This window comes from Dreissena polymorpha, chromosome 2, assembly GCF_020536995.1.
Source record: "Dreissena polymorpha isolate Duluth1 chromosome 2, UMN_Dpol_1.0, whole genome shotgun sequence".
NCBI lineage: Eukaryota > Metazoa > Mollusca > Bivalvia > Myida > Dreissenidae > Dreissena > Dreissena polymorpha.
The window spans coordinates 72,007,100-72,022,438 of NC_068356.1; the positions used below are offsets into that span (position 1 = coordinate 72,007,100).

At 35.4% G+C, this 15,339-nt stretch overlaps 1 protein-coding gene across 1 annotated transcript in view; it reads left to right on the forward strand.

Annotated features, from left to right (window-relative positions):
• Window positions 1-2,714: 2,714 nt before the first annotated feature.
• The window catches only part of LOC127867572 (UPF0394 inner membrane protein YeeE-like), a 57,632-nt gene continuing 45,007 nt past the window's right edge, over window positions 2,715-15,339 (forward strand). Inside the window, exon 1 of the mRNA XM_052408845.1 lies at window positions 2,715-3,063. The gene's annotated coding sequence lies outside the window, so the exon portion shown is untranslated. The remainder of the gene's footprint in view (window positions 3,064-15,339) is intronic.

The following is a 15,339-nucleotide window of genomic DNA, read 5'->3' on the forward strand; positions in this document are numbered from 1 at the left end:
ATTTCTGGGTACCGGTTAAAAAGAGCAACCGAAACTAAACGGAACCCAATGAAATTAATAAAATATAAAACTATTAAATAGTTAAACAACTACCGTCTATGATTTATGTTGCACTGCGTTATCTATACAACCGTGAAACGCCTGTCAACTTGTCAATACCAATATATCATGCGCGATCTATATCGATTGAAATCATCGCCAGGTTTTTGAAATTCCAATATAATGTTTGTGGAGCCCCGCCTTTGTCTTTCATGTGCAGTCTTTGCCGCTGCAGATTGCAGATTATGCAGCGTGTGTTTTATATGAAACAGGTTTCGTCTGTACTTTGGCGGACAAATATATTCGTTTCGGGTTCCTCGATCTAGCCCAGAAATTTAACCCTATACTTAAAACGTTTTATTAATTTTGGCAGAGTCGTTTTCCTTCATGACTTGTTTAAAAAGCGTTATGACAACTTCCACAGACTACTGGTTTCGAGAATAGCCCTTCTCAATCTGTCTAAAGATAATATTTGCCGTTCCTAAAATGTTTTTGATTGATTTTTTAAGAAAAATAATCACTTGGCTATGCATTCATAAGAACAATGAATAATTTAATCAATGCAAACCGACTCTCATTGTTTTGGCCATTTACATTTGTATTGAACCCGGACACATTGAACTATACCGCGATACCTAAGCGGATTATAACGCACTCAATCGGCATTTTGAGGAACAGTTTTATCAGAAAATTTTGATAGATGAAAAATAATTACGAAACCAAACAACGCAAACATTTATAAACAGTTTTCTGCTGTTACTTACAGTTTATGCGAGAATGCCGCCATCTATTGATGGTGATGATTGTACAAACATTTTTCGCTATAGCGTTGTTTATCTTCATATTATCAACGACTGAGAGTTCCGAATAGGAGGAATTGAATCACGAGTGAGTTAGCCGGAGTCTTTACATAGCCGCCGATCTGACTTCCAAAGAGTTGTTTATTAGGTATTAGCCGATACAAAACGACAATGCAAACAATACTTCGCTATGCTTTGCTCCATTTCCCGTTGTTCATCGGATGTTTTACAACGAAGTTTCTTTGTCTACAGAAACGTTAATCGAGTATCATGTCAGAATATGAATTTGCTATTGGACATTTAGAATTTTGCTTTCGTTCTGACCATGTCGAAGTTGCTTTTGTCGTTTTAGTTGATATTCGTAATGCTTTTGATCTCAACAAAGGCTGTTGTTTTACAAACGCAAACACCTCACAGCATCTCATTTCCGTATGTTGATGTTGTTGGTGCTTTTCCTGATATTGTTGATGATGGTGATGATGATGATGATGATGATGATGATTATGATGATGATGATGATGATCTTGATGATGATGATGAGGAGGAGGAGGAGGAGGAGGAGAAGGACGACAACGACGACGACGACGACGATGATGATGATGATGATGATGATGATGATGATGATGATGGTGGTGGTGGTGGTGGTGGTGGTGGTGGTGGTGATGATGATGATGATGATGATGATGATGATGATGATGATGATGATGATGATGATGATGATGATGATGATGATGATGATGATGATGATGATGATGGTTGCGACCTTAATTACTACTTGCGTCAACGTAGACAAGTGAAATGATAATGCTTATGTTCATAACATTTGAGGCTTTATCACTGTAATAGAACACCTGAAAAATTAGTTTCTAATTAGTCGCCATTTGCATAATAAGAATAGACAAACTTTATAAATTACATAGCATTGTTGAGTCTTTGTTTCCACAAGTCATTATTGTCAAATCTGTGAAAAAAAAATGCTTCTAGTTATTCACAGGTGCAAACATTTATAACGCTCGACAAGTCTTATTCTTCGCATCTTCTCTGAAGTTTTTATAATCGCACTCAGGCTTGTCATAATAATAATGTTTTGCTGTTACCCGCATGGACAACAGTTATTAGCAGATGCGATATCATTTTCAGCATGTTTGTGATAAATATGATGCTGCATTGCTTTAGCGATTGTTTCGATCACACGCTATAGCGAATTCATGGTCTATGGATAACATCCTGGCATCACATTTCAGGGGTTACAGGTTCGATTGCCGCCGCACCTTACAAATTAATCGCCGTTCTATGTAGAACACAGTATTAGTTCTGAAACGGGGTGTTTTTCTGTAACTGGGCTTAATGAATGTGCGAAAAGTGTCGTCCCGGATTTTTTTAGCTTGTGGAGTCCACGCAGGCTAGCAGGTACGACACTTTCCGCTTTTACTGAATTTTCGTTCAAAGAAGTCTATTCTTAGCACAAATTGGGTCGTCCCCAATTATACTATATAAACTGAATGGGCTAAACTGGGACGATATTTAACGCAAATTCATTAACCCATTTATGCCTAGCGTCTATAAAAAAAGGCCTTGGCAAACAGCGAAGACCCAGATGAGACGCCGCATGATGCGGCGTCTCATCAGGGTCTGCGCTGTTTGCTTAAAGGAATTTCTGTAAGAAATATTCTTAACATAGAAATAAATATACTAGACATCCCTAATTTTGGAAATAAATTGATCTTATTTAGAAGGATGGGAAAGTCTACTAGGCATAAATGGGTAAACGCAAATGAATTAAGCCCACTTTTTTCAGAACGCTCCACTGATGTACTCGATCACCCACAATCGGGTGGCCGCTCAATCGGATTTGACTGTATACAATACGACAGGACCACGCTCAATTACTCCGCGATAACCGTTTTACTTTTGGTCCATTTAAACATAACTAGAAAACTGAGCGATTCATATTCAATACACTTCACAAAAACATAACGGGGTACTTTATCTGAATAAAGTTGATCGTATTGTATACTTTGTTCAGGCATTCGTGCGAAAAAGGAGCATAATTAGTGTTAATGCCATGAAACAGCAACAAAAATGAAAGCATGGAACGTGATTTAACTAACAGGTGAAGGACGAATTTTAAATTATCGAGCGAGGATACATCGGATATAAGTACTCATTTAGAACTCGGTACACTCAGGCTACTAACATAGGCCACATATGACGATACTATTGGGTAAGTAAATACTTTTGTTCATATTTACTTATGTTGCAAAAAGCTTTATAGGACGAATAGTAAGTCAATCTTAAGTCATCTATATGTTGGTTAATATGCTGCCATTAGATGAATGCGAAGATTCTTGCTGAAAATAACAGTTTATGATGCAATAACTTATTCATAGCTGCCACGCACGTACTATTATTATATTGAATATTATATTAGAGAAAATATAATTAAATACTAAATTGTTTATAATTAAATACAAAAATTATATAATTATAATATAATTGTGTAAATAAATGAATAACACATTAAATATAATTATATATAATATTGCATAGAACTATATGGAATATTATATATAATGGCATTAATTTTCCTCAAATTGTTCCTAATGCGACCAGTTGATACATACTTTGTGGTCGTCAATTTTTATGTTCAATTTGTTGTTACATAAAACTGTCAATATTATAATCTATTCAACAACCATATTTATGACAGGCATAGTATTATTAACCAATTAAATATTCATACACGGTTTTAACTAGACGTTCATTTTAAAAAGCTGTGTCGTTGCTGTTGTTTTTTGCATAATATGCTATTCTTTTATTAGAAACGTATTATATATTCCTGCTGTAAAACTGAATGCTGTCAAAACAGATAATTCATTTCGTATTATTTACATGTACATTTCCTTTACATTTGATATTGGGTTACGCCTAACTAATACATTATAAAAAGTCACGAAATTTATTTGCCGAATTATTTATGACCTTCGTGTCTGCTTAGTTATGTCAATTTTCTATAATTTATATAATTGATCTTCTTTTATATGTTTATTTTTCGATGTATCCCAAAAAAAAAAAACAATTCCAATATCAAAAAAATGCGTTCTTTTTAGAAGTAAGATATTTCATTACAATCATAAATGAATCACTTTAAATTATCGTTATGGCATTTCAATAAAAGGATACAAAGGACGATCAAGAAATGTTCGACCCAGATGAACCAAAAATATATTTAAGAAACCTGATATTTAGTATATAAAAGTGCATGCAATAATATGCAATGCGCGCATATAAGACAGCTGTGTAGAGCTTTTGTTACGGATAAGGATAGAATATTTTCAAATGTATTGATGAAACTCCACCTCAGTCATGACCGATATACTGAGTGAAAGCTTAAATACCTTTCTTAAACTTATATTAACGTGCAGCTGCGCATACATTATCCTTGTAGTTATTATGTTAATTTTCCTTAAAAAACATACTATTACGATCTTTATAACTAGTATATTGAATGTATAAAACCTGATTTACAGATGATTTGGTTATTATTGCAGTTCAATTCTTCTGCTAATATATTTATAGCACAATATGTAGGCAAAGAAAAAGTTAAGAATGTACTTCCTACCAATCTGACATACAGCGTCTCGTCGCATTATAAGGGTGCAGAATCAACGGGGTTTTCAGGAGTTTTCAGGGGTTTTCAGGTTGGACATAATGTAAACACACCGTTAAGAACTTAGTTTTTATTTAAATATCTCAAGTTATTGAAATGCATTTGCAAAACTCATAAGTGCATAAAAGACAGGGATTTTTTGCAGTTTGTGCCGATATCTTTAGGTATAAGAATAAATCATTGAATACGTCTGAAATCGGTGAACAGTTCACGTTTCGTAAAGCATAACCTTGCACTACACATGCATATTAAATAAAGAAATTCTGATGTACATGTATTTCACTTTACCATAAGCAGCATAAAAATCGATCGTTTATGCACTAATTGAAATTCTTAAGATTTTTTTTATGGATATTTGAAAACAAAGCACCACTTACCGGCGTTTTTGCATCCATTAACGTTTAATTGGGAACCCCACAAAGTCACGTGATCCTGCACCCGATTATGACAACCGATCGGTCAGCCCGAGAACGTTGAGCGGACCGAAACCGATGGAAGCCAAAGAGCCGAAGTAGTCCGTGCGATTGCTTTACATAAGCCGAATATTTAGTGTACATGTACTTTCGTGAACAGAGTATGGAATAAAACAAGCATTAAATATAAAGCTTTTGTCATTTCATTATTTCGCGCTAAATATTCAAACTGCATGTTAAAAAAAAACAAATAGATTTACTATTTTAGAACTGCGGTTGCAAAACACCAAATAGAACTGAGCGTATACCCTATTTGAAGGTGATGGGAAACGCTACGCGGTAATTTTCTCAATCTCTCACTTAGTATCAACTTAAATATCGACCAATTGTAAGTTTTTTGTATGCAACAATATGTGGTCAACAATGGCACATATTTACGATTAAAGATAATATACAGTTAAACGATTTTTCTGTTTGTAGAATTTGCCTGTTTCCGTACTGTTACAGATCTACATGACGTTCAGCGTCGCATACGTAGGCTTCATTGGAAATGTATTTTAACATGAAATATAAGTCTGTTTGTGATTGGTGTGGTCATCAATATATTTGAAAACACAATTGTGCCAGCCAGTTCCCCCATGGTAAATAATGAAATTAGAATAGAATATATCCCGTGGGTTCATGTCAACACGCTAAAACATCATTCGTTGGTGTGCGCTTAAGAACTACAGTTGCAGTATTTTATTCGCACTCATTTTATTAGCTCGGCTGTTATCGGAGAAAAGCCGAGGTATTGTCATAGCCAGCTCGTCGTCCGCCGTCCAGCGTCTGCCGTCCGCCGTCCGAGTCGAGCTAAAACCTTAACATTGGCTCTAAAATCAAAGTGCTTCCACCTACAACTTTGAAACTTCATATGTAGCTGCACCTTGATGAGTTCTACACGCCACATCCATTATTGGATCACTAGGTCAAAGGTCAATGTCACTGTGACCTCTAATATAAAACTTCAACATAGGCTCGAAAATCAAAGTGCTTCAACCTACAACTTTGAAACTTCATATGTAGCTGCACCTTGATGAGTTCTACACGCCACACCCATTTTTGGGTCACTAGGTCGAAGGTCAAGTTCACTGTGACCTCTAATATAAAACTTTAACATAGGCTCTAAAATCAAAGTGCTTCCACCTACAACTTTGAAACTTCATATGTAGATGCACCTTGATTAGTTCTACACGCCACACCCATTTTTGGGTCACTAAGTCAAAGGTCAAGGTCACTGTTCTTCTCGCCACTTACATTTCTTCCTTTTCTTCTGGCAAGCTTTCATTTATTCAAAATGCTATGCGGTGCTCTTGTTTTATTTGTAAGCATGGATGACAAACGTTAAAATTAAATGAGTTGAACAACAAAGACAATTGATTAGTTGTGTGGATAATTCTCGAACGAGCATAATCCGTTGACCATAATTTCATAAATCATATCAATCGCCAAATACCTATATTTGTTTTTGTCTATTGACCTTTATGGAATCCCTATTGAAATCTTAAATAAGTTGTTATTTATCGCTGAGGCGTTATTTGTCTTGTATAACCTAAAACAGAGTGCAGTTTTGTAATGAATTAGGCCATTCGTACGTTAGCTAGATCAAGTTGTGGCCCCAGTTATCATTCAATCAATAGGTTGCGTACTATTTTGTACTAAATAAATCATGAGTTCTTTTAATCGATCGTTCAATTGTTCAAACGCAATGCCGATATCACATCTCAGCTATCCGGGTACGATACGATAGCATGAATAATTCTATAATCTCGTAGACTGCCATTGTGATAAAAGATAAATAAGGGTATACGATTACTATCCCTTACCGTATGATTTCCCATTATGAAAATTATATAAAACAAGATGTGTTTGTGAAACACTATGTCCCCCCATTTATTTGACCTTTGACCTTGAAGGATGACCTTGACCGTTCTCCATTCAAAATGTGCAGCTCCATGAGATACAAGTTATGGCCAATGTTAAATTTTGACGCAAACAAACCAACAAACCAACAAACAGACAGGGCAAAAAAATATGTCCCGTATAGACTGGGGGGGGGGCATAAAACATAAATAAATAAAAAGCATAACCATGCCGGGCATGGTCTACGGAAGTATATCGACAATCAGTTAATGATATCATGTGTCACTATGCTGTTATGAAGGTCTGAATACAATATGAACACGTTTTGACAGATGTCAAAGCAATCGTTTGTGAAAATATCGATGCCTTCTCGATATAATAGTGTGTTGTCATCAATAATGGGCCTGGTCTTTTGTCATAAAATGATTTAAATATTATAAATGATAAAACTATCAATAATTACTGCTCACCTTGAAAACGACACTACATTTACTGTATGTCATTTTATTATACTAACTGTGCGTTAACAACAAACATTTATACATGTACTGTAGCGTGGTGTTTGAGTAATTTTATACTCTAGCGGAATACTGGATTGCTGCATCGGTCATTATCTTAGTTTATTATTATATAATTTGGAATAAAATGTGTTTTAAAGTGTAACATTTGAATTAAAATAAAAACACGCGGTTTACAAACAAGTTAATAAATCATCATATGATGAAATCTATGAAATAGATTGCAATAAAGTCTCAAAAACAGAAAACTCCAGATCAGCTATCGTAATGCGCTTCTTCTAATAAATTATTATGAATTAATTGTAGTTTTTTATTGACTTTTATGTATATATGTTTATTATAAGAAAATTAATATCAACCCAAAAAATCACAGCATGCATTAGCTATAGAGCACACCGGGTGATTTCATGTCCAAAAAGATATTTCATCTTCAGTCCAAAAAACGTTTTATCATAGCCTAAATAGACGTTTATGGTCAGTCCAAAAATACGTTTCATCATCAGTCCTAAAAGATGTTTTATCTACAATCAAAAAAATCACATTTTATCATCAGTCTAAACGACGTCTCATCTACGTCCAATAGACGTTTCGTCGTCAGTCCAAAACAAAAAAGACGTTAACACCATTCCCCCCCCCAAAAAAAAACAAAAACAAAAAACGTTTCATCTGAAGTCCGAAAAGACGTTTAATGTACAGTCCAAAAAGACGTTTAATGTACAGTCCAAAAAGACATTTAATGTACAATCCAAAAAGACGTTTAATGTACAGTCCGAAAAGACGTTTAATGTACAGTCCAAAAAGACGTTTAATGTACAATCCAAAAAGACGTTTAATGTACAGTCCGAAAAGACGTTTAATGTACAGTCCAAAAAGACGTTTAATCTACGTCCAAAAGACTACTTATCTACAGTCCAAAAATACGTTTCATCTAATGTCCAAAAAAGACGTTTCATCTAGAGTACAAAAAGACGCTTCATCTAGAGTACAAAAAGACGTTTCATCTAGAGTACAAAAAGACGTTTCATCTAGAGTACAAAAAGACGTTTCATCTATAGTCCAAAATACGTTTCATCTACGGTCTAAAAAGACGTTTCATCTGCGGATCAAAAATACGTTTTATCTAGAGTCATAAAAGATGTTTAATCTACAAACCAAAAGAGACGTGTCATCATCAGCCCAAAAAGTCGTGTCATCATCAGTCCAAAAAGCATTTCTTGAAAAGGAATAAACGGAGATTCATTTCAAACTAGCCCAGCATCCATACTGTTTCCATAAGTTTTACTGCGATGTAACTTATTTTTATTGCATGTCATTTGCCTGCGTCAAAAAAAAATAAAGACGATAAAACACATCAATTGAAGACTAGTTCGTCTCCGTTGTCCACCCCTGCCACACATTAGCTTGGGTGGTAATAATGTAAATATTTTGGTAAATGCGATGAGGTAGAAACATTTCCGGTAAATATCGTGGCAACTAGGTTACATTTCGGTATCTAACAACACATCCGCGACATAGCAGGCGATTATGCGAGAATGTGCATCACAAGACGAACGGTTTCATGTATGACCTCATCCATTTTCACTCTCATATGAACAACAAATATCTTTTTATTAAAGTTATTATATTAGCAAGTGATACTGTGACGTCATTAGAGCTATAAAGAACGTTTACGATAAAACGAACGGATTATGTAATTTAAACAAATTTTGAAAAGCAGCAGCAGTAAAAAGTTTCAAATAACTCTAACAAACCAATTTGTTTACAAATAACGTGTATATTAAATGTTTAGCAACAACGTCACATAAATAACTGGCTCTAACAATTAACGGCCGTTACCTTAACTCTTTCAGTGCTGGAACCGAATTTTGAAGGCCTTTGCAAACAGTGCAAAACGTGGCGTCTCATCAGGATCCAAACTGTTTGCTATTCAGAGAGTATTTTTTGAAAACAAATCGAAGAAAATGCTTATTATAGAAATTCAGCAGACAACATTTTAGCAGACGACAAATTTCCCAGCATGCAAAGGGTTAAAATGTTTTGAGCAATCTGGCGCTAATTCGAACTAAACCTGTTTATTTTAGCTCTACTGAAAAGAAGGCCAACGGCTTATTTGAAACGCTGTCTAGTTCGTTTCCTGAAACTAGTACCAGTACTTGGTGTCTGTGAGAGAGATCTAAAGAACGCTCCCACGGTGGGGATCGAACCCATGACCCCTCGGACGCTAGGCGGCCAACATATCCACTACGCCACCGAACATTATTAGAGCATATCATATTTTATATAAGCAATCCACGTACTGTCACAAAATGTATCGAGAACAACATTAACACGCCAAATTAGTCAATAGTTTTGCGTGTGCAACGATGTTTAATTTTATCAATTCCGAATGATGATAACTTATAAACGAACCAAAAATCAATATAATTATATGTCTTATCGTTATCATCTGTCCTCGTGTACGTTGTTCTTTTTTTGTCTGTGACAAAAAGTTGGAAAATTGTCAATTCGACAATAATGTGAATAATTCCCTTAAATTAGCAAAAACTAGATCGCTGCTGGATAATTATATGATCGTTATTTTGTTAGTTTGTTAATTCTCCTCGTTTAAGTTTAAGGATTAATTTATGTCGTGCCGAGGTTTTAATCTCCTTTACTTATGGCTTTTGGTCGACCCAACCTCACAGAACAATAAAACATATCTGAGATCTTTAACAGGTCGATAAACATTTAAGTATTTATTGAATGAACAATATAACAACTCATGATTGAAATGGTGTAACCCTTGTTAAAGCGTGTACTGTTCATGTATAGTTACGTTTTAGTGCATAAATACATGTACCATTTTTGAAAGGTTTTCTTGAAGATTATGTACCTTCCTATTTTTGATTTGCGACACGTTTTTAAGCGTCACAGTTTCTTCTTAAAGTGACGCGCGCTCCGGGAAAACGGGGCTTAATGAATGTAATGAAAGTAAAGTGTCTCCCAGATTATATTGTGCAGTTCGAATAAGGGCGACACTATTAACCTAGATAAGAAGGGTGTGTAGAGGAGACATCCTTTAAACGAACAAGCTCCGTTCTAACGCTGCGTTGTACCTATAGCATCTTCCGTGCGCACAGACAGCAAAATCATCGTTATTTTTCTAACACGTGGACTCTTCATTTCGCATGTCACTGGCTTGTTACTCGCTTTTGGTGAAAGAAGTTGTCGAGTTAGACATTTAAAATAGCGTACATGTCCGACAATGACTCGACCCATTTCGCTTATTGAACTATTCACTGGATCGAATAAACGCCCTTATGCAGTTTGAAGTGGTAAGAGTCCATAGTGTCGCAGTGAGATTATACATAGATTTATACAGATTGTATACGGCGGTCAGTTAGTCATGATTGTAAAGGTCAAGGACGTGACAGATAGAACAAATATCATCATACCAATCTTTGTAGAGTGAACGTGAGAAACCGGGGCTCGGATCTTATTTGGCGCTCTGACGGCTGACCAATGTGGCATTATACCTGTACTGTTATGGCAACTTCAATCTTGCGAAGCATACTTGTTTCATGAATGTTTCGTACATAGGGCCTTTAAATATTTGTTGTAAGATTATTTAACGGTGCTCTTAAAATGTTTGCTATTCTCGACGACCCGATCCCGCCACACAGAAAATTGCTCAGATTTAATACACCATGCACTGGACACTTAGATGGAGGGTGGCAAATCGTGATGGTGGCGATGCTTTTTGAAGTTCGAACAATAATATAATTTTTGAAAATATAGTACCGTAGAATGCGTTATAACTTCTTTTGGATGATAAAAAACATAGCGATGTAGTTGCAACGCTTAATTTGCAACTATGTTTGGCTGATAAATATTGCTTGAATTTCAAAGCGTTAAAAACTTATCGGAATCTAGATAACATTCCGGTAATTTGCCATACCAATTTTATCTCGTCGAATGCAACGGCATCGGATAATATTAATAAATATACCGCACGAATATGTACTTAACATTCCAGTTCCTACGTAGTTGTAGTAGTAGTTGTTATTGTTGTTTCTGCTGCCTGTGTTGCTGTTATTTCTTGCTTGCAAAATTTCGATTGTTATCACGAGCTACCTTTATCAGCCTTTCGTTGTTCAAAGTCTTTATCGTTAATCTATTAAAGTCTTTGAAAAGAAGTTTATGATAAAAACTTAATTACTTCAACATAATTTGTATTTGCGATATTACATAATTATATAAGTATTTGTCGTTAAGGTTAAGAGGTTATTTTTGATAGAGCCAAGTTTTAATCTTCTTAGAGGGTTAAATCCACCACACCCCGCCACACAATGCCGTAGATGAAATATTTGACAAGTCTATAAACATGTAATTATCGACGGAATGAATAATGCTGTCGATATAATAACATTTTGTTACTGCGTTGCTATTCATTTTAAAACAGGATAAATGCGTGTTCATTACGTTATACTTCATAAATCTGCGTGCCTTTCTGAACGACATTATTGACAATTATGTATGTTCTTTTTTTATCTTATTAATTTGACAGCTTCTGAAATATTCAGCCCAAAAAGTCGTGTCATCATCAGTCCAAAAAGCATTTCTTCGAAAGGAATAAACGGAGATTCATTTCAAACTAGCCCAGCATCCATACTGTTTCCATAAGTTTTACTGCGATGTAACTTATTTTTATTGCATGTCATTTGCCTGCGTCAAAAACAAATAAAGACGATAAAACACATCAATTGAAGACTAGTTCGTCTCCGTTGTCCACCCCTGCCACACATTAGCTTGGGTGGTAATAATGTAAATATTTTGGTAAATGCGATGAGGTAGAAACATTTCCGGTAAATATCGTGGCAACTAGGTTACATTTCGGTATCTAACAACACATCCGCGACATAGCAGGCGATTATGCGAGAATGTGCATCACAAGACGAACGGTTTTATGTATGACCTCATCCATTTTCACTCTCATATAAACAACAAATATCTTTTTATTAAAGTTATTATATTTGCAAGTGATACTGTGACGTCATTAGAGCTATAAAGAACGTTTACGATAAAACGAACGGATTATGTAATTTAAACAAATTTTGAAAAGCAGCAGCAGTAAAAAGTTTCAAATAACTCTAACAAACCAATTTGTTTACAAATAACGTGTATATTAAATGTTTAGCAACAACGTCACATAAATAACTGGCTCTAACAATTAACGGCCGTTACCTTAACTCTTTCAGTGCTGGAACCGAATTTTGAAGGCCTTTGCAAACAGTGCAAAACGTGGCGTCTCATCAGGATCCAAACTGTTTGCTATTCAGAGAGTATTTTTTGAAAACAAATCGAAGAAAATGCTTATTATAGAAATTCAGCAGACAACATTTTAGCAGACGACAAATTTCCCAGCATGCAAAGGGTTAAAATGTTTTGAGCAATCTGGCGCTAATTCGAACTAAACCTGTTTATTTTAGCTCTACTGAAAAGAAGGCCAACGGCTTATTTGAAACGCTGTCTAGTTCGTTTCCTGAAACTAGTACCAGTACTTGGTGTCTGTGAGAGAGATCTAAAGAACGCTCCCACGGTGGGGATCGAACCCATGACCCCTCGGACGCTAGGCGGCCAACATATCCACTACGCCACCGAACATTATTAGAGCATATCATATTTTATATAAGCAATCCACGTACTGTCACAAAATGTATCGAGAACAACATTAACACGCCAAATTAGTCAATAGTTTTGCGTGTGCAACGATGTTTAATTTTATCAATTCCGAATGATGATAACTTATAAACGAACCAAAAATCAATATAATTATATGTCTTATCGTTATCATCTGTCCTCGTGTACGTTGTTCTTTTTTTGTCTGTGACAAAAAGTTGGAAAATTGTCAATTCGACAATAATGTGAATAATTCCCTTAAATTAGCAAAAACTAGATCGCTGCTGGATAATTATATGATCGTTATTTTGTTAGTTTGTTAATTCTCCTCGTTTAAGTTTAAGGATTAATTTATGTCGTGCCGAGGTTTTAATCTCCTTTACTTATGGCTTTTGGTCGACCCAACCTCACAGAACAATAAAACATATCTGAGATCTTTAACAGGTCGATAAACATTTAAGTATTTATTGAATGAACAATATAACAACTCATGATTGAAATGGTGTAACCCTTGTTAAAGCGTGTACTGTTCATGTATAGTTACGTTTTAGTGCATAAATACATGTACCATTTTTGAAAGGTTTTCTTGAAGATTATGTACCTTCCTATTTTTGATTTGCGACACGTTTTTAAGCGTCACAGTTTCTTCTTAAAGTGACGCGCGCTCCGGGAAAACGGGGCTTAATGAATGTAATGAAAGTAAAGTGTCTCCCAGATTATATTGTGCAGTTCGAATAAGGGCGACACTATTAACCTAGATAAGAAGGGTGTGTAGAGGAGACATCCTTTAAACGAACAAGCTCCGTTCTAACGCTGCGTTGTACCTATAGCATCTTCCGTGCGCACAGACAGCAAAATCATCGTTATTTTTCTAACACGTGGACTCTTCATTTCGCATGTCACTGGCTTGTTACTCGCTTTTGGTGAAAGAAGTTGTCGAGTTAGACATTTAAAATAGCGTACATGTCCGACAATGACTCGACCCATTTCGCTTATTGAACTATTCACTGGGTCGAATAAACGCCCTTATGCAGTTTGAAGTGGTAAGAGTCCATAGTGTCGCAGTGAGATTATACATAGATTTATACAGATTGTATACGGCGGTCAGTTAGTCATGATTGTAAAGGTCAAGGACGTGACAGATAGAACAAATATCATCATACCAATCTTTGTAGAGTGAACGTGAGAAACCGGGGCTCGGATCTTATTTGGCGCTCTGACGGCTGACCAATGTGGCATTATACCTGTACTGTTATGGCAACTTCAATCTTGCGAAGCATACTTGTTTCATGAATGTTTCGTACATAGGGCCTTTAAATATTTGTTGTAAGATTATTTAACGGTGCTCTTAAAATGTTTGCTATTCTCGACGACCCGATCCCGCCACACAGAAAATTGCTCAGATTTAATACACCATGCACTGGACACTTAGATGGAGGGTGGCAAATCGTGATGGTGGCGATGCTTTTTGAAGTTCGAACAATAATATAATTTTTGAAAATATAGTACCGTAGAATGCGTTATAACTTCTTTTGGATGATAAAAAACATAGCGATGTAGTTGCAACGCTTAATTTGCAACTATGTTTGGCTGATAAATATTGCTTGAATTTCAAAGCGTTAAAAACTTATCGGAATCTAGATAACATTCCGGTAATTTGCCATACCAATTTTATCTCGTCGAATGCAACGGCATCGGATAATATTAATAAATATACCGCACGAATATGTACTTAACATTCCAGTTCCTACGTAGTTGTAGTAGTAGTTGTTATTGTTGTTTCTGCTGCCTGTGTTGCTGTTATTTCTTGCTTGCAAAATTTCGATTGTTATCACGAGCTACCTTTATCAGCCTTTCGTTGTTCAAAGTCTTTATCGTTAATCTATTAAAGTCTTTGAAAAGAAGTTTATGATAAAAACTTAATTACTTCAACATAATTTGTATTTGCGATATTACATAATTATATAAGTATTTGTCGTTAAGGTTAAGAGGTTATTTTTGATAGAGCCAAGTTTTAATCTTCTTAGAGGGTTAAATCCACCACACCCCGCCACACAATGCCGTAGATGAAATATTTGACAAGTCTATAAACATGTAATTATCGACGGAATGAATAATGCTGTCGATATAATAACATTTTGTTACTGCGTTGCTATTCATTTTAAAACAGGATAAATGCGTGTTCATTACGTTATACTTCATAAATCTGCGTGCCTTTCTGAACGACATTATTGACAATTATGTATGTTCTTTTTTTATCTTATTAATTTGACAGCTTCTGAAATATTGTTAACATTCACTTTGTGAAAACAGAGCGATCTTAGTTATTTTGGAGCGCT